Below are 13339 nucleotides of genomic sequence, written 5' to 3' on the forward strand. Positions count from 1 at the left end.
AGTATAAAGTAAGCCCATGTGCACTTGCACTTATGATGAGTCGTTATAAATTCAGAAGTTTAATACATAAGTATATTCAATTACAGGTGATGAAAAATGAGAAGGTCTATCAATCAGTGTTTTTATTCAGATATTATCGCTGACATTTTAAGGTCTATCAATTAGTGTTTTTATTCAGACATTATTGCTGACATTTTAAGCAGAAAATTATTCTTTAAATTTAAGGTTGATTGCAGACATTATTTAAAAAGAAAAAAAATTCTTACATTATTCTTTGGCGTATTTTTGGCTTGATTTGATCTTTACTAAGCATATTCAATCACAGGTAATGATAAATTAGGTTTATCAATGACATTGTTTTTATTCAAACGTTATTCATTGCTGACATTTTAAACAAAAATTAGTCTCTAATTTTTAAGGAAAATTGTAGTAATTACATAAAAAAAGGCTGAAAGGGGGACATTAGGGCGTCCCCCAAAGACCGCAATTTTTGGGGGGATAAAGAGTCAAAAAGAGGGACTGTCCCCCTCAAAGGGGGACGTATGGTCACCCTAGGAATGGAAGAATATACCGCAGTGGACGACGAGCAAACGTATAATACTGATAATGTAGTTTTAAAAGAAAGCTACTGTTGACGTGCATATGGATGGGGACGCGGAAAAAGAGATGGCATCTGGAATGAATATGGAAGAAGAGGACTGCGAGGAGGACACGGTCCAAGAGGAGGGTTTGGATCCATTTCAGATCTCGATTGCCGAAAATACTACCGCTACCAAGGAGAGATTAAATTTAGAAGAGGGAATTCCTCCCGATTCTGAATGCATGGATGATAGTGATGGTACAGAATCAGACGATTCTCAGCTGCCCTGTAACCAGGAAGAATGAAAAGTGGTACAAACGAAGGATAAAAACTTAGTTCTAAGTTCGTAATGCTAAAGCAGTAGTTAAAACGAAAAAAGTAAATGCAAAAAAGAGAAAAATAGAAATACCAGTGCCTGAAACATAAGGTACGAACCCCAAAATAGCTAGTTAATAGACATGTATTACTCTTAAGGAACTCTTAACATTAATGGTCTTTCAGATGTAAACAAACAGATGAATTTGAATCATTTTCTTATCTATCATAATATTGATATCATTTTGTTACAAGAACATAATATAAAGACTTTGAGCAATATTATTTATTTGTTAAATTATTTGACTCGTCTGAATCCTACCACCAAATAAATTTAATTGGGTGGAAAACTGCAATAATGATAAATAAGAAACTAAATGCTAAAATAATAAGCATTTATAAACATGCTAGCTCTAGACTAAGTGTGATTAGAGTAAACATTCAAGAAGAGATTAATATTATGTGTATTTATGCACCCTCTGGGGCGAATTGTCAGGGTGAAAGAGAAGAATTTTTTGAGGAAGTTATGCTCCCTCTTATGCAAAACAATGTAAGTAGATGTATTGTTGGAGCTGATTGGAATTGTATTATAAGTAATACGGATTCTTCTGAACCAAAAACTTCAATTTTTTCAAATACGTTAAAACAATCCCAAAAATTCCTGAAATATACATTTATGAGGAAAAATTATGCTGCAAGATTAGATAGAATATATATGGCTGACCTAATCGCAAATGTGAAATATTAAAAAACAGTAGCAGTATCATTTTCTGATCACTCTTGTTTTTTATGTGATGTTAAATTAGATGATGTATTACAATTTGGGAAATCATAGTAGGAACTTAATGTTTCTCTCCTGAGGATCAGGAGTTAAGGAGGACTTTAAAGACCATTGGATAAAATGGAAAAGAAAGAGATGTAATTATGATTCCATGCTTGAATGGTGGAGAAACTAGTAAGGTTAAAGTTAAGGAATTTTATAGTAAAGTGGGTTGTATGAAAAAGAAAATGAGATATAATATATGTTGAATATCTTGAAAATAGACTAAGGTCTTTACATGAAACTGCTTACCAGACAGGGAACCCTGATATGGAAGAAATAAAGAGAATTAAAAATAGAATTCAAACAATTAGAGATGAACTGAACGAAGGTATTAAGATAAGAACAAGATTAAAAGACATACAGTGTGGCGAGAAAATGTCAAAATACTTAATTGGTAAACAACGAGAAAGTCAAGTTAAGAAAATTATGACTTGTGTGAGGGATAAGTGGGGAACAGAATTACTGTCCTTTCCAGCCATTCAAACGTCTTGTATGCAGTTTTACTCAGATTTGTACTCTTGTGATATAGGAGATCAAGATATGCAAAAAAAACTTTTAAAATATATAGAAACTAAACTTGATGATGGTGATAGAGAATTAATAGAACAGGAGTTTGATAAGAAAGAAATATTTCGTACAATGAAAAAATTTGCAAACAGTCGAACCCCAGGTATTGATGGGCTCCCAATTGAATTTTATATAGCGAACTGGGACATCATAGACGATGATTTTACTGAATTAGTTAATTTTATTTTAAGAATTATGAAATTAGGGGGTTCACAATATAAGGGTATAATTACACTTATAAAGAAGGATGGTGATGAGAAAGACTTGAAAAATTGGAGGCCAATTTCCCTACTTTGTGTAGATTATCAGATCATTGCGAAATTACTAGTTGAAAGAATGATATTAGTAATGGGGAAAATCATTAATGAAGGTCAATACTGCTCAGTTCCCGGGAGAAGCATTGTACAATGTAACATGCTTATAAGGGATATTATGTATTATGTTAATGAGAACGACAAGGAGGCAGCATTTTTAAAGCTTGATTGGTACAAAGCATTTGATATGGTAAATACAAAATTTCTGCTAAAAATAGAGAAAAATCGGATTTGGGGAAAAATACGTTGGTTGGATAAAAATGTTTTGCAAAAATGCTGCGAGCGCTTTATGTATAAATAACTTCATTGGTGAATTTTTCGCAGTATCCAGATCGGTAAGACAAGGGTGCCCTTTGAGCATGATGTTATATGTCTTTATACCAGGAACCTGTTTATGTAGCATTAAACGCAAAACAACTGTTACACCACTATTCCTGCCTGGGGCTTTACTATCAAAGCCATTGGTTATGCAGACGACACGAATATCATCATTTGCCCTGATAATAGTTTGTTAGAAGTCGATAGAATCGTTTAGGAGAATTGAAAAGGCAACTGGAAGCAAAATTAATAGGAATGGAAAAATCTAGAATTATGACATGGGGAAATGGAATTTAAGAATGTATGGCCTATGGATTGGATAAAAAAGGAAAAACGTGTATTTATATACTTAGGGATTTTCATTGCAACAATACAGCTTACGCAACACAAAAAACTGGAATAAGGTGATAAATGCATTAGGAGTGCAAAGTAAATTGCTCTTTGAAAGCGCCTCAGTGGCGTGGTTGGTTTGGTGTTTGCTTCTCACCTCGGTGGTCGCGGGTTCGATTCCCGGCCATTCCATTTAGGATAAGAGATGTTTAATTCTGGTGATAGAAGTTCACTCTTGACGTGGTTCGGAAGTCACGTAAAGCCGTTGGTCCCGTTGCTGAATAACCACTGGTTCCATGCAAAGTAAAAACACCATACAAACAAACAACAAAATGCTCTTTGGCAGAAAATTAACAATCTTTCAAAGGTCTGCGTTTATCAATACCTGTTTACTAGCAACACTTTGGTATGCTGGCCACACCCTTTAAGCTATAGTACGGGGACTTGATTGAGAAGATATGTTTCAAGTATTTATGGAATGGTAAATATGAACCCGTGAAAAGAACTACTGTGTATAGGAAAATGAGGGAAGGAGGTTGGAATATGTTTGACTGTGTAACCAAAGCCTTTGCATTATTAATCAACTCTTTTCTGAAAACTTATATAGGTAGTAAGGGTGTGCAATATTTGTTATTACATTATACTTCCCTAAGATTGGTGAATTTGATACCCACCGCGAAGTGAGTGAAGGTCTAGTGGGCAACCATCCAAGTCCTTATTATAGTATTATTTTGGATGGAGTAGATACATGTATCGATTGTCCTATGTTTCCAATAATTCACAATAGGATTTTGTACCATTTTTTACCGAAAAAAAGTACCTATTACTGTTGAATCAAGATATCCCCTATTTAACTGGAAATTAATATGGGTAAATTTTCATGACAGTAAATTTATAAGTGTTTTTGATAAAGATCTAATATGTAAGTATCTAGATGATGTATTAATGACAAAACAAAGATTGTACACGTTTAACCTGCCTGCAAATAATTTATGCGATCATTGTAATATGATAGAAAGTGCAATTCATTTATTTTATTTTTGTGAGAGAAGCAGACCTGTATTTGATTGGTTCTTAAGTAGAATTAAGGCTATTTGTGGTTTTAAGCCTAAAAATAACATCATGTTTTTTTATATTTTGATATAAATTGTAAAGATCTTCGAGTCAAGAATATATGTATCTTATCCCTGTGTTCTTATATTACAACCATGTGGTCATGCAGAAACACAAATTTATTGCCTGAAAATATAAAGGACCGTGTAAGAATGAAGTACATGCAATACAAAGACGATATAGAATTAATTTTTGATAATGCTCATATGATTACAAAAACCTTTGGGAATTTCTTGGAAGAATTTAATTCATTATAGTACGGTCATTTATGTGTAGTAGAACCAAGTCATGCTAATTTCATTGTATAGAAATATTGTAAATATTGTATGTAGATTATAAAATAAAAAAGAATGCTAAAAAAAAATATCTACGACTCCACAAATCATCACAAAATAAAAAAAGTATATTATAAAAAGGAAATACATGAAACCTCTAAATATTTAAAAAAAAACTAATTATTGTAGGTGAATTGTTGTAGACTAATACACCGTTTATATATGTGTGTGTGTAGTGTATATATACATACATTTTCATATATGCACACATATATACATGTATGTGTGTTAATGAGCAACTCGCTTAGAAACATTAACTTTGATCCCCAATGGCTAGTACTAAACCGACTGAACACGGCAAATGAGTGATTTAACTATACTATTTGGCCGTGTTTATACCAGCCCCTGGGGAATCCAATGTCCCTAAGTGCATTTGATTCCCCGAGGGGCTAGTACTAAACACGGCGAAACAGTGTAGATTCCACTGTAACCTAGATATATATATATATATATATATATATATATATATATATATATATATATATATATATATATATATATATATATATATATATATATATATATATAGTATATATATATGCAATTACGTTTAAACCTCTGGCAACAGTATACATCATATTTATTAAAAAGATAATGGAATGAATCTAAGAATACCGACTAAAATTTTTGTTTTATTTTTAGAAATATAAAAGAAAATCCTATCTCAATACAAGGAAAATCGATTAACTAAAGTATACATTTAATCATATAATAACATTTAGCATATGGCGTCTATATAAATTCTTAATCTTCATGACTGACCCTGTGGATGTTACTGCCATCTATCGGTCATTTGAGATATGAAAAGGTGGAAGACTAGTACCCCGTCCTCTGTCTCCTGAGTCCACTGTTCTTGGCCTTCTGTAGCCTAAGGTTTTGTTAGGCGTCACGATACAACTTGGGTTATTTGTTGATTGACATGAATTCCAGGTTCGCGTGGAAATGTTTAGTGTTCGTTTCGCTGAGGTATAACGGCAGTGCTGTTTCCGCGTATGAGGATTGTAGGTTTGATAATGTTTGTATGATATTTGTTGTATATACCTTTGTATTTCACAATGTTTTTCAGTTTTACAATATTTTGGCTGTTTAGTTTTAATTGCCACTGATTACCTGAATATGGAGAGTTATTTGTAGTACGCATATAACTTTTAGCTGCCATTAATTACATGAAAAAAATTTATTGAATTTTTTTTAATGTGAGTTAATGTTTTATGTCGAGTTATCATTAGTAGGCAAGTAGATTATTTTAAGTTTTCACTAGTAAACTATGTTGATTACAGAGTTCGTTGAATCAATGTAGAAGTGCCAATTTAGTACTACAGATTAAACTCTTCCCCATTTGTCTATCGTCATTTAGTTGCATTACGTATCGCCTGTTCATTATTCTATTGCACTTCTCCTGCAGGTAGCAGTCTTCACTGGTTCCTAAGACGTGAAAACAATTAGTCATTTGAAGGATGGTTTAGAAGTCTCTGCGTATCTTGGTAAATATTTTTGCTTCTTAAAGCTAAGGTGAGTTTAAATTCATTTTTTTTATTTTAGTCTTTTCGAGCAAGCCAATCCTCCCCCTTCAGGGGCGGAGCCCCTGATGTGGGGAGGATGTCCTCTCAATTGAGAACGGTAGACATTTGGTCTACCGTTCTTCGGAGAGGGGCTTGCTCTTTCTTAACCAAGCTACCCAGATCTACAAATCTATACAATGGTGAGTTAAAAATGTTAGGTTTAAGTAAAGTATGTTAGGTGTAAGTAGCGTAGTAGATGTGTGGAAGATTGTGTAGATGTTATAATGTTAACTATAAATTAGCTAAATTCTAATAGCCAATTTGTCTGCAATTTGTTTATAGCTTCGCTAATTCAACTCTTATATAACTTGTATATAACTCTTATTACTCCTTCAAATGAAACCTGATGAACATTTTATTAATAGCTCATAATTTTTTCAATGGAAATCTTATTTTAAGCGGTAATTTGACATTACTTTGATAGTTAAGATGTTATATGAAATATAGTATTTCAATGATACCTCAGAAAGTATATTTAGCACAAAGTATATGTAGCACAATGTTAGTTTTTTTGCTTCGAAAGTATTTAGTACTCAATCATGTTACGAAATTCATAGGTGTGCCATGATAGGTATTGCCATTATACCTTAAGAATATAACTATACTTATGTATTTTTGTACATATGTCATTATATTATTTCCATAAAATACTGTTAATATAGGATGTAACTGTTATGAAATTAACGTACATTGCCTTGATACCTTAGGAATATAGCTAATAGGTTAGTGTTTTTTGTGCGTATGAAAGTAATTTGATAGTCTCTTAATTCACTCCTTGGATAATTCTGTCGGGTTACATTTTTACGCAGGTTTAGAACGTTGGCACTCTGAAAGCTTCGGGTTCTTCAGTTAAAACATACCCTGGTATCGTTTGGAATGTGTGATAATGTCGTAGAAGTAATGGGCTACAAGTAACTGAAATACACTTGCTCTTGGTTCGCTGAAGGTGCTTGATTACACTTTAAAAAAAGTGGAAGTGTTCGATGAGTTATTTTACCTGAACTAGTGTTGCTGTTCAAAATTGGATCAGATTTCCAATAAATTAAATTAAAACTAAAAAACTATCTCGCTTCTCAAATTATTTACTCATATAAATATTATTCTGTACTGGGTATAGTTAAGTGCACATACTTATTACTTATTCTGTTACCAAATGAGTATTTTGAAAGTGTTTGGGATTTGTCGTTAACGGAGAAAGATGGCTTCTTGTCATTTCTAAAGTAGATGCATAGTTTGTAGGTATGGTTGAAATTGGTTTGATAAAGTCAACCATCTGTGTTCGAAGGCCATCAGAACCATAAACGCTACATTGAGTTATAAACCGATAAAAATGTATGGTTGCTTGCCCTGCGGGTTCTTCTACCCGTAAATAGAAGTGCCATCATTGCACCTTAGAAACGGTGCACTGTAGAATTCATTCTATGCAGAGCCTTTTAATAGTCATTAGGCCACCAAATCTCTTCAGTTCTACTTCCCAGCCCCCATCCCCACCCTAACCCCTACTTACCCCCACCTAGTCTAACAATCTTTTAATAATGAAACTACCGGGTTTAACTATTATACCCTTAAACTCTCCTTTACTAGATAGGATTCCTTCTCGGCTCGGTATAACTTCTTTTTAGTCCCACCACTTGACCTTCGCCAATAACTTTTATTCCAGTTCAGTTGCTGAACCTTTTAAACAAAATTTATAGATTGTTTTACTAGTTAACAGCCGTGTCATTTTGAAAACGCCACTCCTAGTCCGAGCAGCAATGTTAATTAGGTAGCTGTACCTTTAGGAAAATTGCTGCGGGATTGGTAGAGAGTTTGCATTGCAAAGGTTACCCCTGGCTTAATGTTTTCATATTTCATAAAAATTTAAGTGTCCAACACGATAACTGGTGTTGTGATTTTAGTTAAGCCGACTGAAATTTAGGGTGTTGTGAGAAAAAATCGTAGGGTTAAAAAAATATTGTGATATTTCTTCATGTAACTTATTTTGATTTCATGCAACCTATTTGATTTTATCATAAGATATGTCCATATAATGCACTAAAAACAACACTGGTGTGAGTCTCTTTAAAACGCATCTTTACCTATAGGCGTAAGCATTGTTTCCCTCTGCCATATTCTTCACTGTACGTGTCGTTTTTTTTTTATGGACTTTGATAAATAATATGGTGCTAATTTTGACAATCTATATCATTCGAGACATCTCTGCTGCAAAATTGCGTCAAAAACCCTGGTCATAAGTAAAACTAAATTTTTGAAGTGTTTGCTCTATAATTAGTTCAGAAGAGGTCTTTTCAAATAGTTTTAAAAGATAATATATTACCGAATAATAATACGGAATGAGAGAGAAGATTCAGGAAATATAAAATGGTCAATGCAATGAAATATTGCTCTTGAAAAAGTTTTACGTTACTTAAAGCTGATTCTACGCTTTTACCTACAATTGATTTCTCTTTAAGATAAGGGAAGCCTTCAAATCCGATTATCTTGGCTTTTAATCCTTTTCATGAAACTACAGGTAGCGATTACCAACTTTTTACAGATTTAAGCTAGCCTAATAATTTTTTACCGTTATCAGTAGTATTATGAAACTCCAAATACAATTCCTTGTTTTTGCTAAGTTAATGGAAAATCTATGACGGGAATTGTTTCTGGATCGGTTTTATTCAAAATTTCTACCAAAGTGTGAGGTAAATAAAGAAGAGCAAATATAGAAGAGCATACTTAATTGTTTTGTCTTGATGGTTTGAACGTGTCCATGATCAGGTAAATGGAAAGCTTTCTGGATAGTTATCAAACTTGGTCGAATTACGAAGAGTAACGGAAAGAAACGGAACGCTCCCCTACAGAACACGTAACCTGCTTCCTTCAACAAACAAAATACTCAGCTAATATAACCTACGAACCAATAATTCTGACAATACTGTATCTATTAATATATAATCATCGTAACATAGCACCATATGATCTCCACATTCAGCTAGTAAATACCGAAACCACAATAATTCTGACATATAATTAATCAGCATAACATGATACCATATGATCTCCAAGGCCTGGCGTGTAATTGATAGTAATTCAGTCTAGTTCAATTAGATTTAAATTAGATTTTAAAGTGTACCTGACTTGCTTTTTTACTGGTAACTAGAGACAAAAGGTAGCCTGTGGTATTAAAAAGCTTGTTTGAAAGTTTTGGAACGCAAGTGGGATTACTAACGATTAAAAAATCAAATTGGCATCTGACTGTAAATGCATTAGTGACCTTAATCGTATCTAGAAGAATTTGGCTCTCCTATTTTTCATATTGATGAAGTCTTTAGTAAAAGATTAAATCAAAATCAAACCAATGTAACTTGCACAAAATAATTTATTTCTTGTGCACCTAGTCTTAACATTTGCAAAATCGAGTTAGATGGGGGAAATGGCTTTAAGCCATTCTTCGAATCCAGCAATTATAACCTTCCCAAAACTTGCTTGTTATGTATGCTGTGAATCAGCTCATTCACAGTAATACGTTGTTCTATTGGAAATTAAATTTGTTTCTTCTGCACAATTTAATCTTTGGAATATGAATTGTCTACTGATTAGTGTGATTGTGGTGGAGATCGTTTTCACCGAAAAACCAGTTTGCGATGGAAGATGGTCGTCATCTTTCAACAAATTAGGAACAAACCCCGTCTGGACATGCGGCTAGATAGTTACGCAGTTAAACTGATCTAGAGATTATCTATAAAAATGCCTAAAATTATGAACCACAGCATAAATAATAATTATGGTTAATGATTACACTTTTTATTCGTTTCAGTATTCTAATCGTGTTATAACATAGATTAATCGACTTTTGATAAAGGCTAGTTTACAACTGTTATACTTAATGAATTCAACTTAGCCAAGAGTCCTGTCCCTAAACCTAGGGTAATTCCACTTTTTGTTAGGATGGATAAAGCTAAATTATGTTTTGTCTTTAATTTATTAGTACTCATGTGTTTTCATTATTTCAGATATCTCCGCTCAGTTACAGAGATCACAAGTTCTCGCGGAAAACAAAACGCTTGCGCTATATACAACAATACAAGGAATAAATGAAAATAAAAGAACTCGATCACTGTATGAAAATCTAGTCATTTCTCCCCAATAGAATGGTCAGTTTCTACGGCACAGATTTGAATACTGTAACAATAATTTCCGTTGTAGTGGGTTGCTGTAGGCTATATGTTTGACGGACGAGTGTATGATTGCAAGAAAGTTCCGCTTGATGTTTCCCCCTTTTATTGAAAATGACACTTTCCTTAGAATTTTCTTAAATCAAACTTTTAGCCTTGTTTTAAAACTCTCGTCAGTTTGTGTATTTTTCTGAATTTCGGTGATTGGTGCATTTCTCGGTGACAAACTCCGCAGAGGTTTAGGTTTCCTGTGATAATTGCAGTGAACAATATTATTTAAAACTACCAGTAGTTATTTTTACAATAGTTTCGTATTTTTGCCAACCCCGTAAAGGCGTAGTGCCGTCAGTGCACCTCATGTGCGGTGCAATGTAGGCATTACGTAAGGTTCTTTGCAGCGTCCCCTGGGTCCATAACTGCAACCCTTTCCATTGTTTTACTGTACCCTCCTTTCATATTCTTGTTACCATAAAACTTTCCACCCTCTCTTAACAATTTTTTCCTAGTGCAACTATGAGGATTTTCCTCCTGTTTCACCTTTGTAACATTTTATTTCGATTTTCCTTTCAGCGCTGAATATTCTCATAGGTCCCAGCGCTTGGCCTTCTGCCTAAATTGTATATTCTATTCTATTTTTGGTAAAACATAAACACGGAGCATATGGCACTTGTAACTAGACAATGTAGTATAAAATAATATTCATAACCAGACAATATACAAAGTGTAGTATTCACATTTACTAGAGATAATAAAAGCTTGAAATCAGACTTGCCAGGCTCTAGACATTTGTATAGTTCTTCATTTATAATTTTTTATTTAGTTAAAATTAAATAAATCCGTCTCCTCCATGGAATCATGGAGTCTAGTACTTTTCTAGTTAATCCACAAGGTTTAGAGATATTTTTTGTTTGTGACTTGCTCAAGTTATTCGTGTGAGTCTCACTAACTTAAGTTACTAAGTAAATAGACTAGTTTAAACTTGTAAATCAGTAAGTCAATTAATCAATTAATCGGGGCCTGGTGAATCTATACTCTGTTTTTTTTCATCTGTCCATCCGCCTGTGGTTCTTTTTTTGTATGGTAACACTGCGTCCCGGGCTTTAGATAGTTACGCTATTTGTAAGTTTTAGGTGAAATAAAGGATACCTGGGTGTACATTTGTAACTGAAAAGTGTTTTAATAATTTACTGTATGCAAATTACAACCGTTAATATTCAAAATAGGATATTATAATCGTTGAATGTAAGCTGAATGTAACTATCTAAAGCCTGGGACGCAGTGTTACCATACAAAAACACCACAGGCGGATGGACAAATGAAAAAAAAAACAGAGAATAGTCAAGTCTGCAGTTATGCAAAAGCCTTGGGCTTTTAGATATCTGTTTGGTTTTTTTAGTCTAGTTCGAAAGTCATGGCTAATTTAAACTCCCCAAGGTAATAGCCTACATAAGCTTTCTGATGCCTCATTTACTTAGCTTGCTCACGCTAGTAAGCCTTAATACAATGGAAGTCATTGCCTACCGATGCTTCCAGTTGATAAGTTGAAAAAGCTTGTTAGACATTCAATACTTACACTTGAAACTATTGGCTTAGATAAATTTGCAATGATAGGTCTTTACTTACTCTTGCATTACTCTTGCAAGCCCTAACCTCCCTTGCTTTAGGTAATTGCCTATATGAGATTATAATTCATATAACTGTCGATACATTGGAGCGCTTTTAGATGCAATTTCAGCCCCTAACTGCACCCCACTTTCTAGCCTATTATTTTACCTCCATCCCCACCTCCGTTCCTGAACTTTGCCGTCTAACTATTACCTCTTGGTTCAGCAGTTGAATTTGCTCCCAGTTTCACGTGTTTATCCATGTGCTTCATCTCCTTAATTTTCTGGATCTCTAGTTTTTGCTGTCCAGCCATTCCGGCTCCATCTTTGCACTGCCGTCGCATATTTTTCCTTTCTTTGAGTCACTACTTAAACTTGCACGTTAATGTTCTCTTCCACTTACAATTTATTCTTTGTCCATGATTCTATTATACTGGTGATGTTACACGAACGTGCTTACCGGCATCTTTGGCCCATGAGGCCAATCACTGGTTGATATTAAGTTATCGAAGTACTTGCTTGGGTGTCATCATTGTAAGATCGTGGTAGGTTCGGTTTAGACAAAAAGGAAAAATGTATTTACCAATTGGGACAAAGTTTGTAAGCAAGAGTCCCCTCCCCGCCCACTCCCCAAAAAAATTGCGTTAGTGTGACACCCCCTTTTTCTCTATTTTGTAACCCTAAGCCTTCCATAGCTTGATAATCACAGCATTAATGTTTCGAATTTCGAGCTTACTGGAACTCTTTGCTTACGTGGTCTTGTTAACCACAAATTATCTAAGCTTATAAGGCGTGGACCTTTCCTAAATAGTGACCCAAGGGTTTTAACCCGGTATGTATCCACCTTTGCTGAGTGTTTAGTACAAGCCCGTTGGGGGTTACCGTAAAAACATAAACAAAAGACTGTGAATATCATACAGATAATGAAATATCATACAGATAATGAAATACTAGCCCTAGATTACGACACCTGAAACCCTATTGGTCACTATCCAGGAAAGATCCAGGTATGAAGTAAAAATGTTTAGAGATCGCTTTTAGATTTAACTACAAAGCAGAGCTTCTAAGATGTTAATTCAATATGTAAGTTCCTATTTACCAAGGTACTCCTTACCTACGTATGTGCAAAACCATTCAATGACGTTCATAAGATACAGTTTTGTTCACGATGTAAAAACATCCGAGAAGACAAAAGTTTGTCCTATGTGATTTCAATTGGCTGGATTTTTGTCAAAAACAGGCCTGGTTCTATTGTTCCTGCTGAATATTTATTTCCGTCAATTTGACCTTTCCCCGTGTGACTTGCCTACTTGAACATGAA

The 13339-nt window shown here is 34.0% G+C and overlaps 1 long non-coding RNA gene across 2 annotated transcripts; it reads left to right on the top strand.

The window, feature by feature from the left end:
• Nucleotides 1-5606: 5606 nt before the first annotated feature.
• Nucleotides 5607-10345, top strand: LOC135221169 (uncharacterized). Of its 2 annotated transcripts, none has more exons than XR_010315891.1 (3): nt 5607-5696; nt 6101-6207; nt 10253-10345. It is a non-coding gene; the product is annotated as an uncharacterized LOC135221169 (long non-coding RNA). The 2 variants fall into 2 exon arrangements; XR_010315890.1 differs by lacking the exon at nt 10253-10345 and adding an exon at nt 7067-7311.
• The last annotated feature ends 2994 nt before the right edge of the window (nt 10346-13339 follow it).

This window comes from Macrobrachium nipponense, chromosome 20 (assembly GCF_015104395.2).
Source record: "Macrobrachium nipponense isolate FS-2020 chromosome 20, ASM1510439v2, whole genome shotgun sequence".
Lineage (NCBI taxonomy): Eukaryota > Metazoa > Arthropoda > Malacostraca > Decapoda > Palaemonidae > Macrobrachium > Macrobrachium nipponense.